At 40.9% G+C, this 16,029-nt stretch overlaps 1 long non-coding RNA gene across 4 annotated transcripts; it reads left to right on the forward strand.

Moving 5' to 3' along the window:
- Nucleotides 1-2,254: 2,254 nt before the first annotated feature.
- Nucleotides 2,255-13,778, forward strand: LOC109143770. 4 transcript variants are annotated; one of them, XR_005604358.1, is made up of 5 exons: nt 2,255-2,479; nt 3,567-8,886; nt 10,057-10,086; nt 11,761-11,823; nt 11,995-13,778. It is a non-coding gene; the product is annotated as an uncharacterized LOC109143770 (long non-coding RNA). The 4 variants fall into 4 exon arrangements; XR_002044121.3 differs by having other exon boundaries at nt 3,567-8,058; nt 8,791-8,886; nt 11,761-13,778; XR_002044123.3 differs by having other exon boundaries at nt 3,567-8,058; nt 8,809-8,886; nt 11,761-13,778.
- The last annotated feature ends 2,251 nt before the right edge of the window (nt 13,779-16,029 follow it).

Below are 16,029 nucleotides of genomic sequence, written 5' to 3' on the forward strand. Positions count from 1 at the left end.
GTTTAAAAGCAAAATTAAAGATCTCACAGCTTAAGGGGGGAGAGAAGGGAGAGGGATAATTTCAAAATGACGGTTTTCTCATGAGAAGGTATTTCTATGATTCACACAGCTTTACCTTACATCTGCTATTATACTGGTGGGGAAAAAAACATCTATTCTCTTTTTTGATAAGAAGTACAGTGCAGGAAATAAATATGCCTGCATGGCCAGCAAAAGAACATCACTAGTCACACTTTAGATTGATTTGGATAAGTCACAGAACAAGGGTAAATGCCTCCTTCTGCGCCTTGAAGTGTCTGGTGGGAGCAGTGATCCCAGGTCAAGCAGCAGCACTGCCTTTACCAACAAAGTCAGACCCCAGAGTCCCCACCAACCCTGTGCCTCTGCCCACAGTTAAGCAACAACTGGAGAAACAAATCTTTTAAAACCAAAAAGAAAGCGGAAATACATTGACAAGTTCAGTCTGATGCAATTTGAAAGGGCTGGCTGATAAATCCTAAAATTCAAGGATATTTATGGAATTGGTCATAGACCAATTGCAATTACATAGATCGAGTACAAGGCAGTGAGTGTGTCTTGCTATAATATAGACCATAAACTAGAAGCTGAGCCCACTGCAGGCTGTTTTGCAGGCTGTGAAGCCTCTTCCATTGTGTGCTTGTGGTATTTCTCAACCTTTCTGAATGCGTTCAAGTTAGCTCCTGTTTTTTCCATACTGACAAACAGCTCTAGAAGCTGTAACTATAATGACACAAGGAAAACATAGATTCACTTCCCAACTCTAAAAAGTATTTAGCCCCAGTAATGAGTTGGGGGCACAGGGGGGGCCGCCCTTTGAGATTTCACACACAAACACACACAAAAGCACTCCCATTGTTGCAAAACTCATTATTCTTATGATCCTAAGCAGATTTTTGTAAAAGAGAAAGACCAAAAGTCAAGAAATCTTTGAATAATAACATTCAGTAAATCAGAGAAAATATTTCTACAAGCATCTTGAAATTTAAAAAAAAAAGTTAAATAATATTTTTCTATCTTCCAATAATCCATGCCTGATTTCTACATTCCAAAGATCTACCCTATAGCTACTGTGTGGTCCGTGATATCAGTATTGATGAAACACCAAAAGGTAATTGTATGAGCACAGAGCAACATCAGCAGAGCAGAAGAGCAAATATGAATCTAATTGTAGGCTCTCTGTTATTATTTTATAGTGTAGGTTTTTTGGATAATTTATTAATACTAACAAAGATGAGTGATTTGGAGGCCACACATTTTTTTATTTCTTAGGAGTTATTTTATTTGATAATGACATTAAATATTAGAAACTATAACAGCTGGTGTGTTTATCCTTACTTGAGTGTATTAACCTCTTTAGCCCTTTTTTCCAGAAGAAGGATTCAGCATTACAGATTTGACTGTCAGCTGCAGTGCCTGGCGGCCCGTTGGATTGGCACCCTGACAGAATCGAAAGTCCAGTGCTGCAAGTAAACATGGATGACATTGCAGATAGATAGAACTGGCTGACTTGAGGCACCTGCAGCTGTTTGCACCAGAATAAAAGCAAAGGTTGTGTTCACTGGAGTGGAAAAACACTGAATTTACCTCTAGTTATTTTGCCTGGGAAATCCCGCCCCCCTCCCCCCCCCCCTTTATTTTTTTCCTGGTTGTACATTTTGGAACCTTTCCACTAAAAGCATATTAGGCTGAAATACCTAAGTGAAAAAATCCACCAGACACCAGAGGGTTCTATAACCTATTTTCCTCCACTCCCTTTCTTTTTCTTAAATTCATTGAACAGTTTCCCCAGCAGCTTCTGCCCAGTAAAATTCACTCTTTACTGGTGCGAATACTGGGTTGCAGGAAAGGATGCGAACACCGAATAGCCAGAAAAAATTCTCAGCAGCTGATTTTTCAAGTGTTGAATAGACAGAAACACAAGCAGCTGAATTTTTTTTTTCAAACACAGAATACACAAGGACTGCCACAAGTGACAGAACAAGAGCATACCTAACCATTTTGTTCAGCAAAAATACTCCTGATCTCTTTAGCACTCCCACTTCCCAGGACAGGTCCTCAAAGTCCTTGGAAACAAGGAAGACAGCACAGGAACTTAGAGCAACTCTCACTGGTATGCTGTAATAGATCTGTACAGCAGACTCATAGCCAGAATATTCATTTCTGGAGCATGGAGAATCTCAGCATGCTTTACAAACAGTATTTAATTGCCATAATCCCCAGTAAAAGTATTATATCCAGTTCACCAGTAGATAAACTGACGCACAAAGAGCTTAGGGGACTTGCCCAAGGTCACAGTCTGAGTCAGTGGTGAGCCGGTGACAAAGACGTGACTCGGGGCAGACGGCACAACCGGGGGGTGATGCCGTGCATGCCTGGCCCAGCCTCGCCAGTGGAGCCTCTCTCTCCGGAGTGAAGATCAGCAGCTGGACTGACAAACGACTGGGAGAGGGGAGGGTAGGTAGGTATGACAGAAATGAGGTGTTTGATGGTTGGGCTTTTCCCCTATGCCACCTGCATCCCTTTATAATATCAGATCATTTACATTTTTAAAGAAAGTGTATTCTTTTTCATCATGGGCCACTGGTGAGCCTAACGCTATCTTTTGTGTGGCACCCCTGCTAACAGAGGTGGTGGAGTATCAATCATAGCTTTCCCTGGGGTCATACCTTACTATGCTGGCTCTTGATCAGAAAGAAGCAGATGGTTATTTACAAACAAAATAATCAAGACCTCAAGAAGGTTGGGGTTTTTTTCCCCAAACCCTCCTACAGATGAGGCCAAAATAAGGTGAAGATGCTTGTGTCCCCTCCTGCCAGCTTTCAAGGACACTGCTTGTCCTACCAGCATCTTTAAATGCGTTATTGGTTAAATTTGCCAGAGAAATGCGTGGCACCTGACAGAGTAGAGTTGCCTTAGATTATTCAGTGGCTTTCATGAGGATCTGGCACTTAAACTGCAGTGTGAATTACTGCTAGATTATTGTGCAGGAATATTGTTATCTGCCATACACTACATGTTTGCAATCAGTTCTTTACAAGCAACGCACAGGCTGCCTTTGAATCTTTTTCAGTAGTCATGGTCACCCTCCTTCTTTATTTAGTGTTAAGTGTTATTCATTTAGCAGTAAAAAATGAACAAAAGAGAAGAAAGCAGGTGCTCTAAGTTTACTCTACAGCCAGCTGTCAGGAAGACACACTTTACTTATTTATTTATTTTTTTGTGGCACATAAAGGGGATTTATTGAAAGTGTTGGGGGGAAAAATATGAAGCATACGTTCAATCAGTCTTTTCTGTAATCAATAAGGTTACTGAAGCAGAAAAAACTATAATGAGTTGTCACAGAATTTGAATTCCCATTTACTTCCTTTTATATGTATTCAGGCAGAAAATCATCATGGAAAGCGAAAGTTGGGAAACAAGGCCTGGCTATGACTCCTGGGTTGGGTTTGTTTTGAATTTTCCAGGTAGCATTTGACCAACTGCTTGCTGAGTGACAGGAGCAGGAGAAGTTATAGTCACCAAGGTGCAATTTCCTTGCATTTCAGGTGGAGAAGACCCCTGGTGAAGTATGGCTGATCTTCCTTTCAGAAGATGCTCAGCCACAATGATACATCCACCTGGGCTCACTGCAAATTCTTTACCCCTCTAAGTATTCAGCATTTCCAGCCAAGGGTCAAAGTGTCCCCACCTCGAATGTAAAAGAAAGAAAAGCCCAGCACACACACTAAAGATGTCATTCCAAAGGCGTCTGGAGGAGATTTGACCATATAGCCCAAGCGCTTTCAGTATCTCCCTTCCTTCCCAACACATGTTTAGAGTTTCTTAAAAGCATTACTGAAGCATGAAAAAAAGGGAGGCAACAAAATCCTGTCCTCACATCAAGGCATAACCCCGAGGATCCGAGGATCCATGGATTTAGGGCACACACCAGATAAAATTGGTTTGGTCTCAAATAGTTTTCTTTATGAGTCACCCAACATGATAGCACTTGCTGAGTTAGCTTTCAGTTTATCTTATATATTTTTCACGTCCTCCTTCTTACTTCTGTGCCTGAATGTCCCCCAAAGATACTCATTTTTCCTCAATGTTCTTTTCAATTTTTTTCCCAAATGTTCATCCAAAGGCTATGATTTCTGATTTTAAAAAGTCATGGTACTTCATGGGCTTGTAGGTCATGTGTTTCTTTGTCACTCTGACACTCTGGAAGCCCCTTGGCTCCATGATTTGCTAGTCCCACTGAGAAACTGCAGGACACCTTTTATTTATAAGAATATGTTATATGATAGAGAATGGATGTTCTTGATCTCAGCACATCGCAGTGCATCTTGGGAAAGATAGGCAAAAACGTGGCTCATAAAAGAATAAAAAATTAAGGTATCTGAAGTCCGATTTCTAGCAGCCACTATGGTGGCTTTTAAAATACAGGCTCCTGATAATTATCAGTTTAAAACTAAAAACCTTTCTCTTGCGTGTTTGCACATATGTAAAGACAAAATATGAAAAATTCCACAGTAGATAACTTTTATAAAGCATAAAAACCAATTGGTCACCCAAATAAATATATATGGAAACTTTGGGACCATCCCTAGACATGGGTCCATTCTTTACGTTCTTTGAATGCTTCTGAAGTGTACTAACTCCACCAGCACATCATCCTTTGGTGATGGGAATCTAGACTTTAACCTAAATAGTCAAGCCAAAGTCAAACTGACGAAAATTTTCTCTGAATGGCTCTAATCATTCCCTGTTTCTCTCCTTGTTAATTATTTTTTTCCTTTCCCTTCTACTTACTGGTTTTTAATTTTTTTTTTTTTTTCATGCAGACAATCATAGAATTGAGACAGGGAAAATACAGCACATTGCCAAAATCACGTAAATTTTAATGGCTTTCCTGTTCACTTAACCCCACATCAACAGTGTGACCTTGCTAGTCTGAACCATGAACCATCAGGGTGTGGAGGCCAAAAGCAGGGTGGATCTGGCTTTGCTCCAGTGTCTGTTGCAGAAAGGAAACTGTGGGGCATTTTGTGGGATATTTTTGAAAACACTCTGTGTCTTTTTCAAGACACTTGTGCCCTAATTATGTGGAAGCTAGCAGAAGATTTGGTAGCCAGTCAGCACCCACCTTCCACTAGCTTGACACACAGTTAGCACTTGGGCAGTAAACATTACTCAAGCTCTTTCTAATAATCTGTGTTTCTTCAGCACACCCTCAATTTTTAGTCATCCTTTGTTTCCAGGATATTTACACACCCCAAAGTCCTTAACGACTTTGTTCTCCTAGGTAAGGACTTCTAATTATTGCTAACAGGAAGGAAATTTAAGAATGGAGAAAGACTTAAGGAAAGATTTTCTTAAAGGTGTTCTAGCACCACAAGATGTAGAGGCACATATCATTAGTCCAGAAAGGACAAAAGCAATGATCTTCTCTGACCTCTTGTATGATGCAGAGCACTTAACTTCCCCAAATCAGTGCATTTTAAGTAGAGCAAATCTTTCAGAAAAACGTTCCATCTTAATTTTAAAATTTCCACTGGTGTAGAAAGTGCCACAACCCTTGGCAATTTGTTCCAAAGGTTAATTACGCTCCCGGAGAAAAATGTGCACCTGATTTTTAATCTGAGTTTGTCCCTATAAAACTTCAAGCCTTCAGAGCCTGCTATTTAACAGACTGAAGAGGCTTCATTTTAAAAATTGCATTCCCCATGGAGGCAATTAGTGTGGGATTATCTCAACATTAACCACGCAGAAATGAAGCATCTTGTCTCACACAGTGTTTGGGGATCCTTCTCTAACCAATTGAGAGAAACAGGCACTACCTGAGGGCAACTCATTGCAGCTATCCCTGTGCAGGACTAGTTGCCCACTGGAGATATCTAACTTCTGCACTGACTGAATAAGGGGACAAAGCAGTGAGTCTAAACCCTATTCTTGTCATTCACATGGAGAAAGTTGGGCAAAACAAATCCCATCATTCCGGACTGGGATCAGCGCATTACATCAGTCTTCTGCTTTCTGAAGGAAATTTAATTAATTGAGCTCTACATGATAAATCACCTCTTGCAGTGCCTTACATGCACTTGGGGGTGTTCTCCCAGCTCCTCAGCTTATCAACATCACTCTTGAGACGGATTCAGAATGGGAATGCCAATAATAGTAGTAATATAAATCCACCCTGCTCAGACCTGACATTCCCTACTGAACACTCAATTATGACCCTTTTGGGTACCACACTGCACTGGAAGAATTGTTTTCCTGATTATCCACCTGTAATGAGTTTGGAGTAATTTTAAAAGTTACACCTACTACAGGAATGTTCTGTAAGGCCAACTTTTGCTGTTTCTAGACAAAAACCATTAGATTTTGTCCAAAACTTCTAGCTTGTTCCTTATATCAGCATCACATTCATTTTATTATTTTCTACTCTCCTAGTGTTTGTGTGGTCTGTAAGGGTAGTCTACATAATCTATATAATCTGTAGGGACTGCTTTTTTTTTCCCAGGACATGTTTAGAAACGTTAAATAGCTTTGGATCCGGAACCATTCTCTGTGGGAGAATTTCCAGTGGTGGCATACCCACTCAATGAATGCTCCCCAATTACAATTACATACTGAGATGTACCAATTAGCTATTTTTTAATGCATTTGATGTTTGCTGCAATGATTTTGTAGCATTCTCCTTTATTAACCAAAATGTCAGGTGGTACTAAGTCAAATGCCTTACAGATATCTAAGTACATTACATCAGTGCCATTACCTTTCTCAACCAAGCTTGTAATCTCATAAAAATGATATCAAGCCAGTTTGACAAGATCTATTTTCCATAAACCCATGTTGAAAGGCATTAATTATATTACCTTCCTTTAATTCCTTATTAATCAAGTCTCATATCAGCTGTTCCAGTATTTTGCCTGGGATCGATGTCAGGTTGACAGGCCTATAATTACTCAAGTCATCCCGTTTAACCTTTATAAATGTTGGCTCTATATAAGCTTTCTTCCAGCCTTCTGGAACCTCCCCAGGGCACCAAGATTTGTTGAAAATCATCATTAATGGTTCACAGAGCTCCTTTGCTAGATCTTTCAAAATCCTCCGTTAGCATCTGCAGCCTCTGCTGTGACCATACGTCATTCTTGTTGCAAAAAGGTCTGGGAGGTCCACGAGACACTTATTGCATCTTCCAGGACCCAAATACCTATGCAAGCCTGGCTGCCAGCAAGCTGCTTAAAGAAAAGAAAACAGAGAAATAAAAAAAAACATTTTTTCCCCCTCTCTGCCCCTGGGCACTTTAAATATCATTTATTTCCATGAGAGCATATGAATTCACAAGAATGTATACCACCTCTAACTCACAAAAAGTGGCCATTATTCCAAGGAATGTCACAAATTTCTCCTGAGAAGCACGCCTAGTGCTGTAGCACAAGCCTGGTCTCACAGTCTCTGCAGCATCCCAACCTCTGATATGCTGGATCTTTTGCTCTTTGAAGGTGCAGTTTTCCCTCTATCTGCATCATGGCACAGCTGAGCTGTATTCAGGCAATGGATGTACCCCAGCAATCTGATTAGTTCAATTAGTTTGTAAATACACAATATTGATAAATTCTACATGAAAGAGACTGACATATGTATGTATATATATATATGCACATATATACTTACGTGTCTGTGTCTGTGCGTTAGTGTGTGAATATATAAAGTCCTATCTGAAAAAAAAGCAAATATCAGAAAATTTAAAAAAATTCCTGTGGTGCACCACTTTAAAAATTGAAATATTCTGAATACTGAGTTGCAAGATATGTCTCCAAAATGCTGACATATACAAATGGGACACTGCAACATTATCAGTAGTGACTTTTGGCATTATTCCGGTAAGAGAATTGATGTTTTGGTGTGATTCATATAAAAATGCCACTGCATAAATAGATCCTGCTGTAATTTCTTAATATTCTCTTTTAAGTCCATTTGTTCTACAAAGAATTTGTTTTGTGGATATCCAGGCAGCCCATCTTCTGACAGACTGAAGAGCAGGTATTGCAGGTATTTCTGTGTTCCCATTCTCTATGAACTCATGGCCTCTGTGTGGCAGGCAGAAGGGGTATTTTCAGTTCTAAGTGTGCATGCCTAATTTAACTTTGCCGGTAATTTAGCTAAGTTGTGCACTGAGATTTTTTGTGAACAAGTAATAAAATGCATGGACAATTTTCCACATAAACATTTGTGGAGTTACTTGCAAGCTATCTGAATTCTCTACATGTTCATTCTCACAGACAAAGCCCCCTAAGTTTTTGTTTCTGCTGCTTTTGGTATTTTGTTCAGGTATCCTTGAGATTAGTTAATGAATTAATTATTTTCTAAATTGCCCTGTGCCAATACAGCTTGTAGTCAGGAAGCATGAAGGGAGGGTTGTTTGAAAAGCTGAGTGAAACAAGCAGAGCAAGTTCAGATGTGAGAGTGTATATACACAAATATACATACACAAACCTGTAGACAGGTAGATCTATAAATACATATGTTTGTGTGTGTGTGCATGTGTAGTTGCTAGTACTATTTTTGCATAGACATACAGAAAATCACCCCAAATTTAGAGGGGTAAAACTAACACAAGAAATCAACAAATCTTTAAACTAATGGAAAATTTAAAGTTAAATCTTACCAGGTGGAATATATTTTGAATTGCAAAGGTGTGTTGAGTGAAAGAGAATTACTCTAAAAATATTGTATTGTGAAAGAAAAAACCAACCAACTGGCCAAAAAAAATGTATTTCTTAGCTGGTGTCGCTGAAATAGGTGCAGCAGAAAGGATCATTACCAAGAATGGAAACCAAAGTGATTTGATGCCTGGGCCTTCTTCCTTCAGTACTGCAGGTGAGTTCACATGACAATGAGCGGAAGTGAGTGATTTAATGAATATTCTACATGGGATAAATCTGAGACTCCTAAATAAACTAATGGGATAAAATTAAATCTGGAAGCACGAATGCTTTACATTTCATATATTTAACTTGGGGTACGGACAGTGTTGGAGGATGTTAGTGACAAAAATAACCAAGGAGATGGTTAGAAAGGCAGCAATGGGAATAATGATGATGTGAGCTGAATTACCACCAGTTACGAAAACCTATATAAATACCTAAATATTATAAATCAGGGATTTTTTAACTTGGTATCCATATTTGGTGTCTCACCTTTATTCCAGGGCTATTTGTAACATTGTTGGAGGCAAAATATCTAATAAGATAAACTGTGGGCTCATGACATGAATTTCATCTGTTTATCCAGCCCCACGCTGCTAAAAGTATACAGTTACTTCAGACACACCTGTTAGCCACACCAAAGCCAGGCAGGAATTACACTCCCCTCATTGAAAGAGCATTGCTTACACAGTTGGGGCAACCACATCCAAGCAACAGCTCTACCTGAGCAGCATTTGGGACCCTGAGCTAAATCAGACAGAGCTTCAGCGTTGGCACTGTCTGGTTTACAAACTGCGTCAGCCACAATTAAGACTTGCTTTTTTGGAAGCTTTGTTTTGGCAAATCACAGTTGAGGAACAAGAGTCACAAATCATAAATCTCATACTTTTGTCACGAGGATTTCAAAAAATCTGCCAGGTTCCTGTTTGGATGTGAATCCCAGTAGTTGCACCTCTTGCGGTGCACATCAAAAAAACTTTTAAAAGGTGCTCATTTTGGCAGCTACTGTCAAGGTAAAACTTTCTTTCAACCCTCACCATCCCTGTTTGGGGAAGGCTCTGCTTCTTCTGCACAGAGGTCTTGGCCCCCATGTCTTGCACCTGCATGTTTGAAGCCTAGCAGGAAAATTGGAAGTTAGTGATGTGACTTTTTTCCAAGCCCAACAGGTCCCTTTATTGCTTTGCAGTAACTGCTAGTACCCTGTGACACACTGACAAAGGTTGCCTTTTCCCACGAATACCCCAGAATAATGAGATGTGACAAATTAAATTGCATTTGCCTTTTGTCTAGCAAAATCCTTTTATAAATAATTTTTTAATTCTAGATTTAATGTATTTTTCAGCTCATTGGAAGATCCATGTTAGCAGCCCAGGTGAGTAAACTTTTCTTCAGCTCCACAAACCCACTGTTCACGGACTGTTGCCAAAAGGAGCTCATCCGTATGGTCCCATATCTGCCCTCAATGCAGGGAGACAGGAACCAACAGATCACACTGCAAACCCAACCAAGCATCTCCTTCCCAGCAGGAGAATTAACAGCATAGGTCTAGGACTGAGTTCAAGGGGCAAACTCCCAGAAGGAGCTCTGCAGGACATTGTCTCAGAGCATCTGGGTGAGATCACCCAGCAGGGCACCACACAAAGTCCTCCTGGGTGCACCTAAAAGGAGCTGGACGAACCACTGTAACCTTGATGGGAATCTCAAAGAAACCAGTGCTGGGGACATTTAGTCAGACATGGGGGTCTCTGCAAAACACCTGCTGACCCCAAAATCTTCACCTCTGGAGGTTGTATACTCCTCCTCCCCAAGCAAACAAAATGCTGAAGAAAACTACTTTCCTTCTCTGCTATTTTCCTTCTGTCCTTCGGGCTGGCACTGCTCAGCCTCCACATTCAGGCAGCATGCATTTCCTCTCGAGCACATTTAAGGAGCACAGACATGATCATTTAAGTGCACGCTTTACTTAGCTATCCTTAAGAACACAAAATAGACCCAGAAAAAAAAGACGGTGTCTGTATGCTCATTAAAACGCTTTCAGCCCAGGGCAAGGATTTGATCAAAAGGATTCCTGCCAATGGAAGGGCATGCTGGAGCCATTGTAAGAAGTTATGTGCGAGCGTCTGCCTTCCTTTCCTTTTCTTTCTTGTGCCCTGTCCCTTCCACTGCCACCTCCAATCTCTTTTCTTCCAGCTGGGGGAACAGAAGAGATTTTACTTCCTTGATGACAATTGTGTCCTTTGAGCAGCCAAAGCAAAAGGCACTTTGAGTTCAAATGAGACTGTGACTTAAACCAATATTAGCCAAGACCAACACATGTTTATTGTAATATAAGTAACCTTCATTCTGATCAGCAGGTTTTCCTCACCCCACTGCAGTTTTACTCATTGCCTTTCATTCTTCCAAAATGAATAAATGAAATGGCTGCACATTTTTATTCACAGCAGTGGGTTTCAGAACTTCAAATCAGAGAGGCGTTTTGATTTTAGAAATAAACTCCAGAGGAAACAGTTTCAGCCAGAACTTTCATATATTTTTTTTACCAGTTTAAGGTAACATCAAAACTCACCTTTCCAAAAAAATGAAACCTCACAGCATTCTTTTAATCCAAATTAAATAAAGTGTCATCCCTGTGTCCTCTTCCTTCATATTTAGAGGGAAAGAAAACTATCCTGCCCATACTTTAATGGTTTTGTCTGCAAATCCTAAATGCTCTGCTGCTGCAAATTTCAAATGATCTTATACAGCCAAAGTCTCTTTGGTGTCAGCAGCTGCCCAGGTAGCAACACAACCACGAGAACGCTGCTGATCAGAACAATGAATGCCTGATCTACAGATGTCATATCAAGGTAGAAATCTTGATGAGCATTGTAGTGACATTACAAAGTGGATTACACATGCTGTATCTGGGTCAGAGAAGGAGTTATTTCAGTAAGGTCAACAAAGTACTTCTAGCCAAACTTATTTTTCAACATTTTGAGGGATATGCTTTTGTTTGTTACCTCATGTTGCACCTAATAACAATGCTCTCTCTGTTCTCCTGTATCAGTCTGGAAGCAAAGTTAAAAAGAAGACAAAACACTCCCATGCCTGGGGTCATTCAATTTCAGAGGTGGGTTCCAGCTCCCTGCTCTACTTTCCTTCATGACTGGGGGCCCAGCTGCTGGTGGCCAGAGAAGCTTTTGAGCTACACCGTCAAAGTGTGTGTCCCGTGTGTCCCTCTCTCCCTGCCTACACTCTCCACCCAGTGAGAGGATACAATTAGGACTTTCCTGCTTTCCAGGTGTGTTGGTGTTTGTCAAGGAAACAAATATAGCAAGGTTGTAGGTCCTCAGATGCTCCAGCCCACAGGCAGAATAAGTACTAAAACACTTATTTTTGGATGCGCGGGTCCCTACCTGGCGAAGTGGTCACTGTTGAGCACAAAACACGCCTCACCTTCAACCATCTTTCCCAGAGATGGACAACAAGCCAAAAGCTAAGGTACCTACCATTCCTTCATGGCAGACAGGAGATGAAGTTGCCCTACCCAAGGAATGCGGCATTTCTAAGCTGTTGGCTTACAATACTGTGGGTGGGAGGACGTGATACTTGTAAGATTTTTTTTGTTGGCTGTACCAATACCTTTTCTTGTCTTAATTTTGAAATGGAATTTTTTTTTTTTCCCTCCCAGAATTTGGGGCAAACCAAATACCAAGTGTAGTTCTTGACATTTGACATCTTATGTTTCCAAATTCAATAGGCTCCCTGGGATGCTGGCAGCTGCAAACAAAATTGGAACAACTGTCCATGCCCTTCAGCCATGCTGGGGTTCTCCATGCCAGTAGCTCTGCAGCACCCACCACACACTGAACCTCCTGGCTCCTCAAATCCCCTGCAGAGGACAGCCTGGGTCTTGTGCCTAGCTTAGTATGGCTTGGGCAAGATGCACATGCTAAAAATATGCTATGAGATTGTCAAGAGAGCGATAGCCTTGCGTTGGAAAGAGAGACTCTTCAAGGCAGTACTTCAGCTCTATTAGTCCTTACCCAGCCCAAAAGCTAGGGGTGCAACTTAGGGATGCGCTAGCAATCACACCTGATAATCCAGAAGACCTCCTTCCACCATTAAGGGCTTAGAAATTTTTTCCCAGCTTCAAGTCTTGACAGAAATCTATTTTAATGCTCAAGTATTACTCAGAGTGAACTCAGATAAACTGACTTTTGTACAGGTCCTTTGCACCACAATAGCCTGCCTAAAACTGCAGAGGCAGATCTTAAACTGAAACATTGATGTCACCTCTGAACAGCTCAAACCTAAAAGGAGATATATGCCTATATAGATATATATATATCAAGAGAGAAAAAAATGTTCCAGTTATCTGACCTAATTATAAACATAATCCAATTGTGTTGTTTGTATTTTTTTAAGGAAAAAAAAGACCTATTTCTACTCACTTAAAAAGTGGAAATCCTCATACCACAAATCCTCACATTTCTGTAAGTCAAAAATGGAAACCAGATCTGTAACTGAAAGCTGTAATTATCAAGGCTAACCTTTCCTGACTGAGAAATGCAGAATTAAAAAAGCTAAAACATCAAGTTAAGAAAAAACATTCAAAAGCTTAAATAATTGAAAGCAAGCAAAAGTGTTTCTTTTTCCAGTTGCCATCCTGCATGTCAAAAAACCTGTGAAATCCTTTGGGGGTAGTAAGAAGCCTATGCTGTATTTATTTCTCCATGATGACAGTATACTTTATTCCAGAACAGTGGTACATGTGTCAGACACATCTGGCTCAACAAGGATATGATCCAACACCCAAGGAGCACAACTAAGGTTATCCCATTGACTTCTGTAGGCATTCTTCCAAGCTACTACCCTCTTGGTGCTGCATTACTTCCCTTAATGGATAATTCTGAGCTCACATCTGTGTTCTAAAACGTTGCTGGTGGTACATAAAGAGTGAGTTTATTTGCTTTTATTATGGTGTATGGTTCACATTCTATCAATGTAATCCAAGGTTTAAGTTTGATGTTAAATAATCGACCTGTTTAAGGAGGGAAACTAAGGGCACCCCCCAATGTTTTAATAAAGCTTTACCACACAAGAATAACAGGCACGATTTGTTTCCATTAGGAAGATAAGCTTTCTTCAAAGCAGTTCACTGTTTAAGGCTTTAAATTTTGCCAGCACTTGCACAAGGTTGCAACAAACTGACTTATTTACAGAGAGATGTTATGGGGAGATAAAGCCACTTAATGATCCACCAGTTCTTGCTAAATACATTTTCCTTCCATGCCCTCTCTGAAAGCAGGTAGGATAGCACTGTTCTTTGGCATATTCTTAAAATACTTGAACTAAAAGTTTTACAGAGCAGTTAAACAAATGGGGCTTGTGGCTTCTCTGACCAAAATAATCCTCAAAGCACTTAGGGTTAAAAACAACAGCAAAAAAGTCCTTAGGCATTTACTTGAAAATAATTATATAGCAAGAATAGAAAAGGGGACAACAATAGAATAAACAAACTAAAAGTTTGATTTGCTTTGATGCCTCATTCAAGACCAGGTGGTTTCTGTGACAGAAACTGTCACCTTTCAATTTTTTTAACTTTTGTCACATTTGCAGCTACAACAGCAAACTGCCCCAAATGCCCCAAGCATTGAGGAGAAAATATTCCTGTCAACAGAAACATTTGACCTCTGCTTGTTTGAGTGCATTCCAGCTTCTCTGTGTTTGTTCATAAGGACTCTGCTGGAGTGGACATCAGCACGCAGCAAGGCCTGACTTAGTAAAACCAATATGTTGCCATAGGGACCCTGATGTATTTATCAGAATTTCCCCTTCCCTTGTGTTCAGTTTTGACTTGAGCAGGATAAGAGTGGCTTTGGGTTGTTTTTTTTCTTTTAATTAAGAAAAACAAACAAACAAACAAAAAACCAAACCAAAAACCACACAAAAGACAAAACCTAAACCAAACAGAGAAACCAAATCAAACCAAAAAAAACCCCCACAAAAATACTCTCCAGTGTTCATTTCTTATCACTGCAGTTGGCACAGTTCTCAGGCTGCCCAGCAGTACCTCTCTCTGCTCACCTTAGAAATGTGTGACTACACGTTGTCTTCTGAGCCATGTTGCAGGCCCTTGGAAGTCAATGAAAAGTGTCAGTGTGCCCCTGCTGAGAACAATACTGCTGCCCAGGAAGCAAGAGAGGAGTCTCCCTCCATCTCTCTCATTTCTTTGTCTCCTCTCCCCATAGGATTAGAAGTGGTAACCTCCTCCACAGACACTTAAGGAGGTAAAATGTCAACATTGGCATTGACTGCTCCAACTCTACAGAGGAACTCAAAGTTAAGAAATGAGGGAGAGTTTTAACTTGAAATAGTTTCAGCACTGTGTGTGACTGGTGGTGACTGCAGCAGGTGATGCATGGTTCTGAACCCAGAGGATTTTGTAACTCTTTATTGACTCTGCAAGGAAGGTGCTGAGCACCTGGAGCATTAGTTATCACACATCTTACTCTGGATTCGTCCCTCCAGTTACTGCCTTGACCGTTTCCCTGGGGAAATGCATCTCTCTCCCCATGTGAAGTGAAGCTGACCAGGATGAGCCCTTTTTTCCCCTCTGGGCTGCTGGCAGTGAAAGCAAAGCAATCAGCAGGGTCTGTTTGCAGACACGGTTTGAGAAAATCCCCCTCTCCCCCTCCCACAGGCTCCGCGCACACAAGTGGCACATGGGAATCAACAAACACAACGTTAGTCATTTCCTCCGTGCTGCCAGCTGCTGAGGGTTTGCATAAGAAGAACCCTTGGACTTCAGATTATTTCTTAAAACACCTCTCGCCCCAAATCTTTGAGCAAACAAATGCTGGACTGGTGCCAGCGAGGCCAGTTGAGCCCTGTTTCCTGGTGAGCCCTGCCACCTTCCTTGCCATCCTCGCCCCCACACCCTCCCATCCCTCACCCCACAACCACATGACACACCTGCTCTCTGGTAGGAACTGTATTTTAGAAGCCTTCTGCCTATGCTGCAGTCACGCAGATGCAGGGCAGACGCTCAGGCTTAGATGCTTCTTTTGTGATCAGTACTCAGGTGATGGTGGCATCTAAAAACTTCAGTTATGGATCAGGGCCCATGTGACACTGCAGGGCTGAGTGACAAAGGAGACAGCCTTTGCCCCCAGAAAACCGACAGTCAACAAGTCAGTCAGGAAATAACCTGTATGGGAAAAAGGAAAGCAGGTGGGATGAGCCAATAACGAAAAGAACAGATTTAGTAAAAAGTCAAAGGTTTAGCCTCATAAATAAGATTGTAATTTTGGTGTGACCCCGGCTCCTGAAC

The sequence above is a fragment of the Corvus cornix genome, chromosome 3, assembly GCF_000738735.6.
Source record: "Corvus cornix cornix isolate S_Up_H32 chromosome 3, ASM73873v5, whole genome shotgun sequence".
Lineage (NCBI taxonomy): Eukaryota > Metazoa > Chordata > Aves > Passeriformes > Corvidae > Corvus > Corvus cornix.